The 16,873-nt window shown below is 44.3% G+C and overlaps 9 non-coding genes across 9 annotated transcripts; all 9 read left to right on the plus strand.

The window, feature by feature from the left end:
• The first annotated feature begins 9,601 nt into the window (after positions 1 to 9,601).
• Positions 9,602 to 9,674, plus strand: trnar-ucg. Its single transcript has one exon. It is a non-coding gene; the product is annotated as a tRNA-Arg (tRNA).
• Positions 9,675 to 11,507: 1,833 nt separating this feature from the next.
• Positions 11,508 to 11,581, plus strand: trnai-aau. The gene has a single exon. It is a non-coding gene; the product is annotated as a tRNA-Ile (tRNA).
• Positions 11,582 to 12,072: 491 nt separating this feature from the next.
• trnai-aau lies at positions 12,073 to 12,146 on the plus strand. The gene has a single exon. It is a non-coding gene; the product is annotated as a tRNA-Ile (tRNA).
• Positions 12,147 to 12,637: 491 nt separating this feature from the next.
• trnai-aau lies at positions 12,638 to 12,711 on the plus strand. The gene has a single exon. It is a non-coding gene; the product is annotated as a tRNA-Ile (tRNA).
• Positions 12,712 to 13,074: 363 nt separating this feature from the next.
• On the plus strand, positions 13,075 to 13,147 carry trnar-ucg. The gene has a single exon. It is a non-coding gene; the product is annotated as a tRNA-Arg (tRNA).
• Positions 13,148 to 13,455: 308 nt separating this feature from the next.
• trnai-aau lies at positions 13,456 to 13,529 on the plus strand. The gene has a single exon. It is a non-coding gene; the product is annotated as a tRNA-Ile (tRNA).
• A 2,000-nt stretch (positions 13,530 to 15,529) lies between these two features.
• trnar-ucg lies at positions 15,530 to 15,602 on the plus strand. Its single transcript has one exon. It is a non-coding gene; the product is annotated as a tRNA-Arg (tRNA).
• A 473-nt stretch (positions 15,603 to 16,075) lies between these two features.
• On the plus strand, positions 16,076 to 16,149 carry trnai-aau. The gene has a single exon. It is a non-coding gene; the product is annotated as a tRNA-Ile (tRNA).
• A 491-nt stretch (positions 16,150 to 16,640) lies between these two features.
• On the plus strand, positions 16,641 to 16,714 carry trnai-aau. The gene has a single exon. It is a non-coding gene; the product is annotated as a tRNA-Ile (tRNA).
• Positions 16,715 to 16,873: the final 159 nt, after the last annotated feature.

Genomic DNA, 16,873 nt, shown 5'->3' on the forward strand with positions numbered 1-16,873 from the left:
TAACACTTACAAAATTCAAAACACATGCAAAAACCAAAACACAACGGAAGTGCTCCAGGACGCTAGGGGCAGTATTGAGCTCGATTTGTAAAATAAATGGCAAGTTTGTTGCAAACACATGGGCGGTATGGGACGGTCTAGGCTCCGTCGTGCTGCCCAGGTTGCCTAGCAACCATTGATACTAACCGCTGGAAACGTGTCATGCAACTTTGTTTGACAGAAATGAAGGAGAAGATATTTTGTTCATTTGTTTGCTTGTTTCTACATTACCTTTGTGTGATTTGATAAGTATCTGAGGCCGAGACCACAGGACTATAAAACATGATTTTTGGCCTTCATTTCTGTACTGAACGGTCATTTTAAGATTAGCTAGTAAATAACATTTAACTAATTTTGTTCATGAGACTAATATCACTTGGGTAATGTAAATATAATATGGCCAATATTATAGTTATTATATTAATCATTATTAGCTATTACAGCAGTGAACATGAACTGTGTCAAATACTGAGCTTCAGTACAGATTCAAGTTGCAGTTATTTATATGTCTTATCACCTTAAATCTTCACTCAAAGACAAGTGTCTTTGACAGTGCATATATAGGTGTATCATATATAAGAGACAAATGTTGTTCCTTCAGTATGTTGGCATAACTAAATTTGGCTCATTGCTTACATATATGTATAAAAAGAAAATGTACGAGCTGTAAAAACTGTTTCTGATAGAATGAATAATAGACCGATATATTAAATATTCCTTTATTGGGTGAGAAAATCATACTATGTCATAACTGCTTTAAGTCATACAGAATAGATATCAGAGCCTTAAACAGGCAGACTTCTGCTAAATGGGTCAAACTGGGCAGAAAGTATACAAACACATATCATCCTTATAGAATATGATGTAACACTATAGATCAACTTACCTCAGAATATATAAAGCATATAAACAATTACAGCAATATGATGCAACAAACACAGCAGTACTACTACTAATCCAAAATACTCAAAGCTTCATAGAACTGAAACAAACATTTATTTTTAGGTCCATTCTGCTGCTGATACATACTTTAGGTTTCTGAATGTTAAACTTGTTGCTGCCTTTCATAGTGTGTAACTTGAAGGCCCTGAGTACTTTCTCCCACACTGAAAACACTGGAATGATAAAATTATTTGAACATTACCTAATAAGACTGATTCAGGACAGACAATTAGTTATGTTAAACTTTTCTAGCAGTCCTTCACAAACAGGGAACAGTCTGTCTATTCTCTCCATCTGTCAGCTGCTGCTGGCTCTTCCTCCTCCTCTTCCTCACACACTGTTGAGTTTGTCCTGGTGGATCATCAGGGGTGCAAAGCCTCACAGATGATGTGCAGCAGTGGGTCCCTCAGTCTGTCCTCACTCTGGACACTTGCAGTTGTCACACATGGAAATCAAATGTGTAATAAGCTGCAGGATTCAAACACAAGTGTAACTTATAAATACATGTTCATACTTTTGTTACACAATCAGAGAGAAAGAAAAAGAGAGAGAGTGCAGGACAGACAGACAGGTGACAGTCTCAGGTGTTTACACTGCTACAAAACAACACAAGAGAAGCAGGATTTAGTGTTTGTGTTATTACGAGTGCTAAACAAGAAGAGTTCCCAGATGGTACAGTGGACACATGTGTGACTCCTGTGATTAAAGCATCTTTCTTTCAGCTTAACGAGTGAACCGTCAACTCGTTCAAACACATGTTAAAGTCCGTTTTGCTCGACACCACCGAACAGAGGCAGCGATATGACACAGCTAACATTAACAGTGCAGTGAATCCTGCTTGTGCCGTGATATTCAGGACTGCAAACCGAGCAGCATCACTGACTTACAGCTTGTTGTGTTTGTGGATATATGACTGACTTTAATTATCCACGAAATCATCACATTCTCTGTAAGATTAAGGTCGACTATTGTATTATTATATTTTAAAGGTTTTAAAAGCAAGTAAAAGCTGAACGTACAAACATCACTAATGGCAAATAACTTTGCCGACATGTGGCCAACAGTAATGTTTTAATGTTCCTCATTATTAAACATTTGCACATAAATGAGTGACATAATATTAAGTACTTAATTTACTCTTCGGCCGCTCTGCTTCTTTTTTTTTTTTTTCTTTCTTTTTTTTTTTTGGCCTGTCCCGTTTGGCTCTTTTGCCATCAGAATTGTTGTCTAAAGGCAAAGAAAGATGCCCAACGGATTTACTTTACCAAATTGACCATCCCAGCCTTGCCGTAATGGTCCATTTGATTCACCTTTTATTGTTTATTTTATTTTCACTTACTGAATACGGGACAGACTTGACTGGGGGAAAGAAGGGGAGAAAGAAAGAGGGAAAGAGAAAACTGCTGAGAAGAGGGACGGGGGAGAAGGGCAAAAGACAAAAACCAACAGAACGGGCAGAAAAAAAAAAGACAAGAAAAAAAATGCATATATCAATCACCTGGATCACCTGCTGAGAAAGAAAAAAGAAAACAAGCAGAAGAGAACAAGAGTAATAGAATAAACAACATCACAATGATATATGGGAATATGACAGTAAATACTAAATATTAAACATTATTGTGCAGCACATAAGATCAACAGAACACAGTGTGCTTTGAGGTAGGAGCCAAAAAGGGTGTAGTTTGTGGGTGTGATCACCCGTGTGTACACCTGTGAGCATGGACGCGCTTGTTTTTTTTTTTTTAAAGGTTCCTTCATGTAATGATCTGCTAGAGGGTGTGGGGGGGCCACAGCCCCGTCCTCCAGGGCATGAAGCAGGTATGGAGGAGATCAAAACTCCAGACATCCAGAGGCCCCCAGAACACAAGAGACCAAGGAAGACCAACAGAGGGGCAGCCGTGCCACTGTCCCAGAAAGAGCTGAGGAGAGTCCCAGATGAGGGCTCACTCAGCAGCCGTGGAGCAGAAGCCAGGGGGAGTTGCAGTGACGCGCCCGTGAGCTCCGCCGGCAGCCAGCCGTGCCTGAGTGACCGAGCCCCAGGCCGAGAGGCCGGGGGCACCCCACCTCCGAAGTGGCCCGAGCGAGCCCCAGGCTCCAGGCCCCGATAAGCGGCCGCCAAGGAGTGAGCCGGTGTGTACCTGGACGCCCATCCCCGGACACAAAGAACCACCAAGCCTCCTCTGCACCCTGGTGACATACCCCTACTCCAAGGTCCTGCATGTGTGGGTGGTTGTGGTGGAGCGGGAAGAGGGAGGCAGCTGGAGATGGGGAGGGAAGGAAGGGAGGGGCAAGTGACCCCTCCCTGGGGCCAGCTCCCCCGCTGACCCCAGTAGGCACTCCCATACTCCGCGACCCGCCAGGGAAAGGGGGCCCAGGCCCATCCAGACCGGGCAACACACAAACCAGGACCCAAGGCCCCGAGGCCCGGCCAGGGCCCCAGCCCAGAGACGGAGCGCCCCCAGAACCTCACGCCCATCCCGGACCCACCCAGGGGCAGACAGGCTACCAGGTCAGTAACCCACGTCCGTCAGCACAGACCCTCCCCTAGCCCCGCTACACGCAACCACGAGGAAACAGTCACCCGAGAGCCAAAAGAGCCCCCAACCGGACATGACCGCTACCCTGGGTTGAGCCCCCCAAGGAAGATGCCTCCGGGGAACCCCCCGACGCCCTAAGCCTGTCCCTACCCCCACACCAATCACAACAGTGAAGGCGGGACCTTCGGGAAATAATTTATTTTTGGTAAGACCATCATTTTTATAGCGGCAACCCTTCCCATGAGTGATATGGGTAGACATTTCCATCTAGCCAGATCATCTTCTACCTTCTTTAAAAGTGGGATATGGTTTAATTTAGTTAGATCTGCAAGCTTGGGAGAAACATTAATACCTAAATATTTTATATTTCCCGATTGCAGTGGTGTAGAAGAGGAATTATGGAGGGAGCAATTAATCGGTAGGACTGTAGATTTTGACCAGTTAATTGAGTAATCTGATATTCTTGGAAAAGAGTTTATCAATTCAATCACCCCACAGCAGTGGCGGCTGGCCCATAGGGGGCGCTCGGGCTCCGCCCCCCCAAATGTGGAGGAGTAAAAATATATATTTTTAAAAAATTCATCAATGATAGTTTTACTATGTGTGTGCCCATATACAGCCAGGCGTATTTTAACATTTTCACCAGCTGACTCATTAAAGTTCAACCAACAAACGGTGTTTTTCTTCTTCTGGGGCGCTCGTCAAAGCGCCCTTGATATGCAGCGAAATAGCCTATCATTAAATGGTTGCCAGGGGAAAATAATAAATATTTGACCTATCAGCGTCGCTGAATTAAATGGTTTGGGGGCGCTTAAAATTGCGCCCCTGCAGAAAACGCGCGAAGATTTGCTGTTCTAGAATTTTACCTCAGTCAGTAGCCTAAGTGAGCTATAAGGTCAGAGAGAGACGATGGCAGCGGTATTGTTAACGGTTGAGGCACAGCCTCCCCCAAATTCGGTTAGATCGCTTCTAACCTACCCTTTTGCCAGAAGGACAATGGCAGAAAAACTGCAAGTTAAAGAGTTGGGACCTGACAAGCCCGAAATTCAACTAACCCAGGCAACGAAGGAGAAGTCAAAAGCATACAACAGGACTTTTTGTCGGAGTTGGTTCCAGCGCAAGTCGTGGCTGACAGGCTGTGCATATTGATTTATATGATGCAGCCGGCTTTATATTGTTGCTTGATTACACCACACAACATTGGATTGATGTAGCCTAAGTAATGAGTAAGTGGACACATTCATTTTTGCTTAAAGGCTACTGGATGCTAATTTCTTTCGCTTTCTACCTGTAACTTATGTAGCTAGAGGAAAGCTTTCTGTTGTGTGTTGCCATCTAGTGGGCATGAGGTATCACTGTATGAGTTAATCACCTAGCAACAAATTAAAATTGTGTTGTTTGATGTACTCATTAAATGGGTCATTTTAGTCGATATCATAAAAATTGCCCCCCCTGAGATTTTTTTCAGGAGCCGCCACTGCCCCACAGATATTGGTTTGTGAATTTTGGAGAAAGAGTAACACATCATCCGCATAAAGGCTGATTTTATGTTCCACGTTCTTGCATTTTATGCCCTTAATTACTGAATTCTGTCTAATTGCTGCTGCTAGTGGTTCAATAAAAATTGCAAACAGTGAAGGGGAGAGTGGGCATCCCTGCCTGGTGCCCCTCAAGAGACAGAAGCTGGAGGATGTCTGGTCATTTGTTCTAACACAAGCTGTTGGGGAATTATATAATATTTTTAACCAGTTTATGAAAGAGGATCCAAAAGCAAATTTGTGTAAAGTTGCAAATAGAAATTTCCAGTTAACTCTGTCAAATGCTTTTTCTGCGTCTAAAGAGAATATTGTAGTTTCTAGGTTTTTACTGTATGAGTAGTCTATCAAATTAAGTAATCTACGTGTATTTGTTGATGAGTGCCTACCTTTTATGAAACCAGTTTGGTCAGGATGAATTAAGAGGGGGGTTATTTTCTCCAGTCTCTTTGAGAGAGCTTTGCAGATTATTTTAAGGTCTACATTTATAAGGGATATTGGACGATAGCTTGAGGGATATACAGGGTCTTTGCCTGGTTTTAGCAGGAGATTAATGTTTGCAGAATTCATATTTGATGGAAGTCTGCCCTTTTCTTTAATTTCCAACAACATTCTGTAGAAAACTGGTGCTAGAATCGTCCAGAATTCTTTGTAGAATTCTGCAGGAAAGCCGTCTGACCTGGAGCCTTATTATTGGGCATACTTATCAGGGCTTCCTGGAGTTCACCTGGTGTCAGTGGTGAATCCAGTGCCATTGCTTGAGTGTCCAATAATTTTGGAAGAGTTATGTTGTCCAAAAACTGATCAATTTCTTTTTTAGATGGGTTTATTTGTGGTGAATACAACGTTTTATAGAAATCCCTGAAAATGTTGTTTATTTGTATCGGTTCATATATTGTGTTCCCAGATGAATCTTGAACAGCACATATAGTTGTTTTTTCTTTATTTATTTTTAGCTGGTTTGCTAGAAATTGACCGGATTTATTACCATGTTCATAATTTTGTAGGCGTAGTCTTTGTACTAAGAATTTTGTTTTTTTATCAATTATCTCATTTAATTCTAGTTTTGTTTTGCGTATTTTGTTCAATGTTTCCTGATCTTGGTGGGACGCGTAGGCTTCTTCTAGTGATTTGATGTTTTTTTCTAATTCCTGAATATTTTTGTTTTCTTTTTTCTTTTTATGTGATGAGAAAGAAATTATTTTACCTCTCATCACAGCTTTCCCTGCTTCCCATAGAACAGAAGCTGATGTTTCGGGAGTGTCATTATAGTCAAAATATGAAGTCCACTCTTTTTTAAAATATTTAATAAAGTCTTCATCTTTAAGTAGTGATATATTAAATCTCCAGTTTTTTCTTGGCGTAGTATTATTCTTGTGCATTAGTGTTAAAGATACAGGACCATGATCGCTGACAGCTATAGGGTGAATCTCAGTGTCTGAAATGTCATTCAGCAGTGAGCTGCTGACCAAAAAATAATCCAGACGAGAGTAGGAGTGATGGACATGTGAGAAAAAAGTATATTCCTTACTGGTGGGGTGAAGGGAGCGCCATGCATCGCAAAGACCAAAGTCGCTCATATACTGTTTGATTATATTTGTGGACTGCCAATTACGCTGAGTTCCCGCTGTATTGAGCCTATCCATGTCTTCATTTAGTCCAAGGTTGAGGTCGCCTCCAAGAACAAGTGTGCCATCTAAGTGTTCAGAGAGTGCACTGAAAAAACCGTGAAAGAATGAGGGATCATCAACATTTGGACCATATACACTTGCAATACATAGCTTTTTATCAAGTATAGATAGTTTAATGATTAAGAATCTGCCCTCTGGATCTATAACTGTATCGAGTACCATGAAATTAATATTTTTATGTATTAAAATTGCTACTCCCCTTTGTCTAGAATTATAACAAGCTGAGAACACATTGGGAAACTCAGGTGTTTTAAGTTCATTCGAACCTCTAAGAGGTCTGTGGGTCTCTTGTAATAGGACAACATCTGCCTGTAGTTTTTTGAGTTGGTTAAATATTTTTAACCTCTTTTCTCTGGAGCCAGCTCCATTTATATTCCATGTAATGAACCTCAGTGTACCCATAGATGTTTGTGTATAACTAGGGATGTATGCTGTGTGCGTCGCTTATACAGGTGGAGAGAATATGTCACTTGTTCATAAATAAAGAGAAGGAGAGAGAGAAAAAATGTGTGGCGAGATGCTCCCTGAGTCTGACTTTGTGTATGCATAGTTACTAATATGAGTAGGCTTGGCTTAAGTGTGTGTATCCTAAACAACTGTGTGCGCTGTCTGACTGAAGTAAATGTGCTGCCATTGAGCGCATGGTGCGTATGTGTCGAAATAAAGGATGTTTGTGGATGAGTGTCGAAGCAGGTGATCGAGGCAGTGAAAGGAATAAAGAAAGAAACTAAGGACAGGGGTGAGCAGCATAAAACCAAGAGGGGGAAAAGAGAGGGAAAAAAAAAAACGAGAAGAAAAAAAAACAAAAACAAAACGTAAACATTCCAATTAAATCACTGACGGAGAGTGACGGTGTTAATTCTGCTATGAAATCACACTTTAAGATGCGATTTGATACCGGTAAGTTAAACAGATGTTAATGCAAGTTAGTGTGAGTGGATAGGGAAATGGTGTAGCTGATTCTTATCTGGTGTGAGGTTAATACAGCCACGGAGTGATGTTGGGGTCTCGGTGGAGCTGTCCGTCCACGTACAGCCGGTCCACAGCGATGACAGCGCGGGAGCCCTTCTGGATGAAGCCGGGTCGGATTGGGAAGAGGACCCTGCGTCATTCCAAGATCTCTTTGGGGAACTGGTCGTTCACGCTGAAGTCCGTTCCTTTTAATTCCCTGCCGCGGCTTTTCACATGTTGCTTTTGTTTGAAGTGGCCGAATTTGGCCACGATAGGACGTGGTCTCCCGGCCGTAGCCCGAATGGGGTCGAGGCGATGTACCCGATCGAAGACGATGTTCTTCACAGTGTCCTCCGGCAGCTTCAGGTGGGTTTTGATGAAGCTTTTTACCGTGGTCTCCGCGTCCTCTCCAGCGGCTTCTGGAATACCAGAAAATACCAGATTATCATGCATGCTACGAGCTTGTAGATCGATAACTGTTTCTTTTATTTTTTTATTTTCTCTATTGAGCTGGGTAACATTATCTGTGAGACATTTCACCGACTCCCTTAGTGTGGCATTTTCAGCAGCAAGCGTTTCCACCTGCTGCTGGCTGTACTCCAGGGATTCTCGCAAGCATTTAAATTCTCGGTGAAGAATCTCCACCAAGGACAGCCTTGCGTCGAAACTGGACAATCGCTTGTCGATTGACTCCAGTATGTCAGCAATATCTTTGCCGGCTGGCGATGTTGAGCCGGGGGAATCTGCCGGGCGTTGTCTTTTCGACGACGGCGTCTCAGGTTTGGCCGGGGAAGCTGCACACTGGGTCTTCTTCATCACGAGATCCTGAAAGCACTGATCAGTATAATCTTGGAGAGCCTCTAAACTCTCCTCGTTGTTCTCCAGGGTGTTGGAGATTATTTAGACAAATAGTGTTAGTTATAAGACAATTGATAAGTGTATTTGTTAATACTGAAGCTTAAATGAATTTGTTCAAATCTAAACTACCATTTGCTTTAATTTTCCGCCAAAATCTCCGGCGTCTGACGTCAGTTACAACATGAGTCGCTTAACTTGTCCGTCACTTCCGTTACTTACCTCTCCACTGGCCTTTTTCTTGGTCTGTCTTCTTCTTAACGGCCGCTCTGCTTCTGCCGTCTGCGGCAGAATTATCCACACCGACTGCCGCGCTATGAATTGTGGGATATATGGGACCACGAAGTCTACACTGCCACAGCCTTAAAATTCAGGGAAATGAAGGACGCATTTTAGGGCCGCATTTAGAGCAGCCTTTGAATTGGGACAGCCTTTGGCGCGCCACTGTGACGTAATCGGCCTTAAAATGCGGCCTTTAAGGCTGCAGACCCTGAATTGGGATACAGCCTTTAATTATCCATAAAATCAGCACATTCTTTGTAAGATTAAGACCCACTATTGAACGGCGTATATTTTGAAGTAAAGGCTTTAAAACCTTTACTTTAAAAAGTACAAACATCGCTAATGTCACATAACTTTGCCGACATGTGGCCAACAGTAATGTTTTAATGTTCTTCATTATTAAACATTTGCGCATAAAAAAGTGACATAATATTCAGTACTTACTTATGAAAGTTTACTCTTCGGCTGCTCCGCTTTCACCATTTTTTTCGGAAAAATTATCCCAACAACCGCCGCGCTATGAAGTCTGAGATATGTTGGACCATGGAGGCTACACCGACCCATCCTTGAAATTCAGGGAAATGAAAGACGCATTTGAGGGCCGCATTTCGAGCAGCCTTTGAATTGGGACAGCCTTCATCGCGTCGCTGTGAAGTAATCGGTCTTGAAATGCAGACTTTAAGACTGCAGACCCTGGCTGTGTCCTTCAAAAGAGACTCTACGAGTTCTCAAACGAGGCTCGAAAGGCCAGGTTAGGGGCTTTCTGCCGGACCACGTGGCCTAACGGACAAGGCGTCTGACTTCGGATCAGAAGATTGAGGGTTCAAGTCCCTTTGTGGTTTGTTGTGAGTCCTTGAGGAGCAGGCATGCTTTCCCAGTTGGTTTGCAGCAGGGCAACCTCAGATCCTTTATGTCATCCAAAATTGCTACACTGTTGTCAATTTCATGTCCTTCAACAGAGACTCTACGAGTTCTCAAACGAGGCTCGAATGGCCAGGTTGCAGACTGAAGCCATGAACTTGGCCTTATCAGTGCCAGGCCCCAGTGGTCTTGGCTTAGAAGCAACCATTGAAAGTCATGCCATGACCTCAAGCGACATGGTTGAAAAAATCACGACTTGGAAGCAGGCTGTTGGTGGAACTCCACCTGCATAGGTGGCTTCTGATCAGTAGGAGCTTCCAAGAGTTGGTTTTCATTGGTACAGCTTGAAGTAATTTCTTGTAAACACACATTTCTCTTGTCTTCTTAACAGTTCTTACACCCTCTTTTTTGGTATATTAGTCAACAAAAGGATTGCTTCACACATACGTTGTAGGCCGATTAGTTTAGCTTGTCAGAGCGTGGTGCTAATAACACCAAGGTCATGGGTTCAATCCCCATAATGGCCATTCCAACAGCCATCCAAGGTGCTGTCTCATGGTAGACTGTGATTTTTGTTTGGTGGGATCCAAGGAACCAAGGAACCGGAAGCTGCTCACTCTCTCCACAGCAGCGCCGTTGATGGTGATGGGGGTGTGTACTTCTCTGCACCTCCGGAAGTCCACTATCAACTCCTTTGTCTTTGCGACGTTGAGGGTGAGATGGTTGTCTTGACACCAGTGGGTCAGGGCGCTGACCTCCTCCCTGTAAGCTGTCTCATCACCATTGGTGATAAGACCCACCACTGTAGTGTCGTCCGCAAACTTCACAATGATGTTGGAGTTGTTAGTGGCCGTGCAGTCGTAGGTGTAGAGTGAGTATAGGAGAGGGCTCAGTACACACCCCTGTGGAGCACCAGTGTTCAGTGTGACGGGGGATGAGGTGATGCTGCCCAGTCTGACCACTTGGCGTCTGTCAGACAGGAAGCTAAGGATCCAGCTGCAGAGGGAGCTGCTCAGTCCTAGATCCTGCAGTTTCCTGTCCAGCTTCGAGGGAACGATGGTATTGAATGCTGAGCTGTAATCTACAAACAGCATTCTCACATACGTGTCTCTCTTCACCAGGTGTGACAGGGCAGTATGTAGTGTCAGGGCTATGGCATCATCAGTGGACCTGTTGTGGCGGTATGCGAACTGTAGAGGGTCCAGTGAGTCGGGTAGTGCAGAGCAGATGAAGTCCCTGACCAGCTTCTCGAAGCATTTGCTTACGATGGGGGTCAGGGCTACAGGTCGCCAGTCGTTCAATGAGGAGACGGTGGAGGATTTGGGTACAGGGACGATGGTGGCCATTTTGAAGCAGGCTGGGACTACAGACAGAGAGAGGGAAAGGTTGAAGATGTGCGTGAACACTCCAGCCAGCTGAGCCGCGCATGACTTGAGGACGCGGCCGGGAATCCCGTCCGGACCAGTAGCTTTGCGTGCGTTCACCTTCCTGAAGCACCTCCGCACATCCTCCTCAGACACAGTGTGCGCACTGACGTCATCCGCGGTGCGCACACTGTCCGGTCTCATGGTGTTCGCTGTGTCGAATCTAACGTAGAATACGTTTAGATCCTCACACAGAGAGGCCGTGGTCTGCGGTGTGCTGGTTTTCCCTCTAAAGTCTGTGATCGTGTTTAGTCCCTGCCACATACTTTCATTGGTACAGCTTGAAGTAATTTCTTGTAAACACACATTTCTCTTGTCTTCTTAACAGTTCTTCCACCCTCTTTTTTGGTATATTAGTCAACAAAAGGATGGTTTCACACATATGTTGTAGGCCGGTTAGCTCAGCTGGTCAGAGCGTGGTGCTAATAACGCCAAGGTCATGGGTTCAATCCCCATACTGGCCATTCCAACAGCCATGCAACGTGCTGTCTCATGATCGACTGTGGATTTTATTTGGTGGGATCCAAGAAAAAACCTCTGCCAACTTCCAGGTGAGTGATGTACGCAACTACAAATGACAGCAAACCACAAAATTCACTGACACATAACACGCTAATGAATACATTACATTCTTAGCTGCAATCTCCAAATCACTTTTCCAGCTACTTTCTGGATAAATCACTCATTTCCAAAGTCTGACACAGCATACTGCATCAAAAACTGCTACTTTATATCCTCACCTATCGACCCTAACATTAGAAGATGCACACCATGTATTGTTTTGTGGCAAATTCCTTCTTAAAGCATTTTTTGTAAGGCAACAGAAGACTTTTTTTTCCCACTATGTTGAAGTAATTTCTTGTAAACACACATTTCTCTTGTGTTCTTAACAGTTCTTCCACCCTCTTTTTTGGTATATTAGTCAACAAAAGGATGGTTTCACACATATGTTGTAGGCTGGTTAGCTCAGCTGGTCAGAGCGTGGTGCTAATAACGCCAAGGTCATGGGTTCAATCCCCATACTGGCCATTCCAACAGCCATCCAAGGTGCTACTTCATGGTAGACTGTGGTTTTTATTTGGTGGGATCCAAGAAAAAACCTCTGCCAACTTCCAGGTGAGTGATGTACGCAACTACAAATGACAGCAAACCACAAAATTCACTGACACATGACACGCTAATGAATACATTACATTCTTTGCTACAATCTCCAAATCACTTTTCCAGCTACTTTCTGGATGAATCACTCATTTCCAAAGTCTGACACAGCATACTGCATCAAAAACTGCTGCTTTATATCCTCACCTATCGACCATAACATTAGAAGACGCACACCATGTATTGTTTTGTGGCACATTTCTTCTTAAAGCATTTTTTGTAAGTCAACAGAAGATTTTTTTTTCCCACTATGTTGAAGTAATTTCTTGTAAACACACATTTCTCTTGTGTTCTTAACAGTTCTTCCACCCTCTTTTTTGGTATATTAGACAAAAAAAGGATGGTTTCACACATATGTTGTGGGCCAGTTAGCTCAGCTGGTCAGAGCGTGGTGCTAATAACGCCAAGGTCATGGGTTCAATCCCCATACTAGCCATTCCAACAGCCATCCAAGGTGCTTTCTCATGGTAGACTGTGGTTTTTGTTTGGTGGGATCCAAGAAAAAAAAACCTCTGGCATCTTCCAGGTGACAGATCGGGCCACGTAAGCTTTATGACCTCCATTGGCAGATGATACTCTGGCTTAGTGGGTGCATCCACTGTGTATGTTGCAGGTAGGACTACGTTTTTAAGAGCGTGATACATGGGAGAAATGCTGTGGCATGCACTTATTTCAAGCAACAATCAATTATTTCAAGCAACAATCAAGAAATATCCACCAGCCACGTGATCAACCCAACACCAGCAGTTGACTCAAACAGACTCCAACGAACGTTCGTGAAAAGTAGGACTTTCTGCCAGACCACGTGGCCTAACGGACAAGGCGTCTGACTTCGGATCAGAAGATTGAGGGTTCAAGTCCCTTCGTGGTTTGTTGTGAGTCCTTGAGGAGCAGGCATGTGTTCCCAGTTGGTTTGCAGCAGGCCAACCTCAGATCCTTTATGTCATCCAAAATTGCTACACTGTTGTTGAAAAAATCACGACTTGGAAGCAGGCTGTTGGTGGAACTCCACCTGCATAGGTGGCTTCTGATCAGTAGGAGCTTCCAAGAGTTGGTTTTCATTGGTACAGCTTGAAGTAATTTCTTGTAAACACACATTTCTCTTGTCTTCTTAACAGTTCTTCCACATTCTTTTTTGGTACATTAGTCAACAAAAGGATGGGCTCACATGCATGTTGTAGGCCGGTTAGCTCAGCTGGTCAGAGCGTGGTGCTAATAACGCCAAGGTCATGGGTTCAATCCCCATACTGGCCATTCCAACAGCCATGCAACGTGCTTTCTCATGATCGAATGTGGATTTTATTTGGTGGGATCCAAGAAAAATCCTCTGCCAACTTCCAGGTGAGTGATGTACGCAACTACAAATGACAGCAAACCACAAAATTCACTGACACATAACACGCTAATGAATACATTACATGCTTAGCTGCAATCTCCAAATCACTTTTCCAGCTACTTTCTGGATAAATCACTCATTTCCAAAGTCTGACACAGCATACTGCATCAAAAACTGCTGCTTTATATCCTCACCTATCGACCCTAACATTAGAAGACGCACACCATGTATTGTTTTGTGGCAAATTTCTTCTTAAAGCATTTTTTGTAAGTCAACAGAAGACTTTTTTTTCCCACTATGTTGAAGTAATTTCTTGTAAACACACATTTCTCTTGTGTTCTTAACAGTTCTTCCACCCTCTTTTTTGGTATATTAGTCAACAAAAGGATGGTTTCACACATATGTTGTAGGCCGATTAGCTCAGCTGGTCAGAGCGTGGTGCTAATCAGAATCAGAATCAGAATCAGAAAGGGTTTATTGCCAGATGTTGAGGAGGTTTTACATGTTAGGAAATTGCTGCGGTGCTTCAGTGCAACACGCTGTCATAAAAATATAAAAATAAGAATAAGAATTAAAAGTGCTAAGTGGATAGATATATACATGATATATACATGAGTGCAGGTGGTGATCAGTGCCAAACATGGAATGATGCAGTGAACACAGCGTAGGGTCATGTGTTAGTGGTGGGAACAGTCATATGGTTATTGTTCATGTGTCCGACAGCAGAGGGGAAGAAACTGTTCTTATGGCGAGAGGTTCTGGTGCGAATGGACCGGAGCCTCCTGCCTGAGGGGAGCAGGTCAAACGGACTGTGTCCAGGGTGAGAAGGGTCAGCTGAGATCCGAGCTGTACGCCGCAGTGTCCTGGAGGTGTACAGGTCCTGCAGAGATGGGAGTCTGCAGCCAATCACCTTCTCAGCAGAGCGCACAACACGCTGCAGTCTCTGTTTGTCCCTGATAGTGGCTCCAGCGTACCACACAGTGATGGAGGAGGTGAGGATGGACTCGATGATTGCAGTGTAGAACTGCATCATCGTCCGTGTTGGCAGGTTGAATTTCTTCAGCTGCCTCAGGAAGTACATCCTCTGCTGGGCTTTTTTAATGACGGAAGTGATGGTGGGCTCCCACTTCAGGTCCTGGGTGATGGTGGTACCCAGGAAGCGGAACGAGTCCACAGAGGTGATGGGGGTGTCAGTCAGGATGATGGGGGGGAGTGGAGCTGTGTGCTTCCTGAAGTCCACAATAATCTCCACTGTCTTCTGGGCATTCAGCACCAGGTTGTTGTGGCTGCACCAGGACACCAGACGTTCAACCTCCCTCCTGTAGGCAGACTCATCCCCGTCCGAGATGAGTCCGATAACGGTGGTGTCATCTGCAAACTTGATTAGCTTGACAGACTGGTGGGTGGAGGTGCAGCAGTTGGTGTACAGGGAGAAGAGCAGAGGAGAAAGAACACAGCCCTGAGGGGAGCCGGTGCTGATGGTCCGGGAGTCCGAGACATTCTTTCCCAGCCTCACATGCTGCTTCCTGTCCGTCAGGAATAACACCAAGGTCATGGGTTCAATGGCCATCCAAGGTGCTGTCTCATGGTAGACTGTGATTTTTGTTTGGTGGGATCCAAGAAAAAAACCTCTGCCAACTTCCAGGTGACAGATCGGGCCACGTAAGCTTTATGACCTCCATTGGCAGATGATACTCTGGCCTAGTGGGTGCATCCACTGTGCATGTGGCAGGTAGGACTACGTTTTTAAGAGCGTGATACATGGGAGAAATGCTGTGGCATGCTCTTATTTCAAGCAACAATCAATTATTTCAAGCAACAATCAAGCAATATCCACCAGCCACGTGATCAACCCAACACCAGCAGTTGACTCAAACAGACTCCAACGAACGTTCGTGAAAAGTCGGAATTTCTGTCGGACCACGTGGCCTAACGGACAAGGCGTCTGACTTCGGATCAGAAGATTGAGGGTTCAAGTCCCTTCGTGGTTTGTTGTGAGTCCTTGAGGAGCAGGCATGTGTTCCCAGTTGGTTTGCAGCAGGCCAACCTCAGATCCTTTATGTCATCCAAAATTGCTACACTGTTGTCAATTTCATGTCCTTCAACAGAGACTCTACGAGTTCTCAAACGAGGCTCGAATGGCCAGTTTGCAGACTGAAGCCATGAACTTGGCCTTATCAGTGCCAGGCCCCAGTGGTCTTGGCTTAGAAGCAACCATTGAAAGTCATGCCATGACCTCAAGCGACACGGTTGAAAAAATCACGACTTGGAAGGAGGCTGTTGGTGGAACTCCACCTGCATAGGTGGCTTCTGATCAGTAGGAGCTTCCAAGAGTTGGTTTTCATTGGTACAGCTTGAAGTAATTTCTTGTAAACACACATTTCTCTTGTGTTCTTAACAGTTCTTCCACCCTCTTTTTTGGTACATTAGTCAACAAAAGGATGGGCTCACATGCATGCTTGTAGGCCGGTTAGCTCAGCTGGTCAGAGCGTGGTGCTAATAACACCAAGGTCATGGGTTCAATCCCCATACTGGCCATTCCAACAGCCATGCAACGTGCTGTCTCAAGATCGACTGTGGATTTTATTTTCTGGGATCCAAGAAAAAACCTCTGCCAACTTCCAGGTGAGTGATGTACGCAACTACAAATGACAGCAAACCACAAAATTCACTGACACATAACACGCTAATGAATACATTACATGCTTAGCTGCAATCTCCAAATCACTTTTCCAGCTACTTTCTGGATGAATCACTCATTTCCAAAGTCTGACACAGCATACTGCATCAAAAACAGCTGCTTTATATCCTCACCAATCGACCCTAACATTAGAAGACGCACACCATGTATTTTTTTGTGGCAAATTTCTTCTTAAAGCATTTTTTGTAAGTCAACAGAAGACTTTTTTTTCCCACTATGTTGAAGTAATTTCTTGTAAACACACATTTCTCTTGTGTTCTTAACAGTTCTTCCACCCTCTTTTTTGGTATATTAGTCAACAAAAGGATGGTTTCACACATATGTTGTGGGCCGGTTAGCTCAGCTGGTCAGAGCGTGGTGCTAATAACACCAAGGTCATGGGTTCAATCCCCATACTGGCCATTCCAACAGCCATCCAAGGTGCTGTCTCATGGTAGACTGTGGTTTTTGTTTGGTGGGATCCAAGAAAAAACCTCTGCCAACTTCCAGGTGACAGATCGGGCCACGTATGCTTTATGACCTCCATTGGCAGATGATACTCTGGCTTAGTGGGTGCATCCA

Source organism: Simochromis diagramma, unplaced genomic scaffold (assembly GCF_900408965.1).
Source record: "Simochromis diagramma unplaced genomic scaffold, fSimDia1.1 OVJJ01000107.1, whole genome shotgun sequence".
In the NCBI taxonomy this organism is placed as follows: Eukaryota; Metazoa; Chordata; class Actinopteri; order Cichliformes; family Cichlidae; genus Simochromis; species Simochromis diagramma.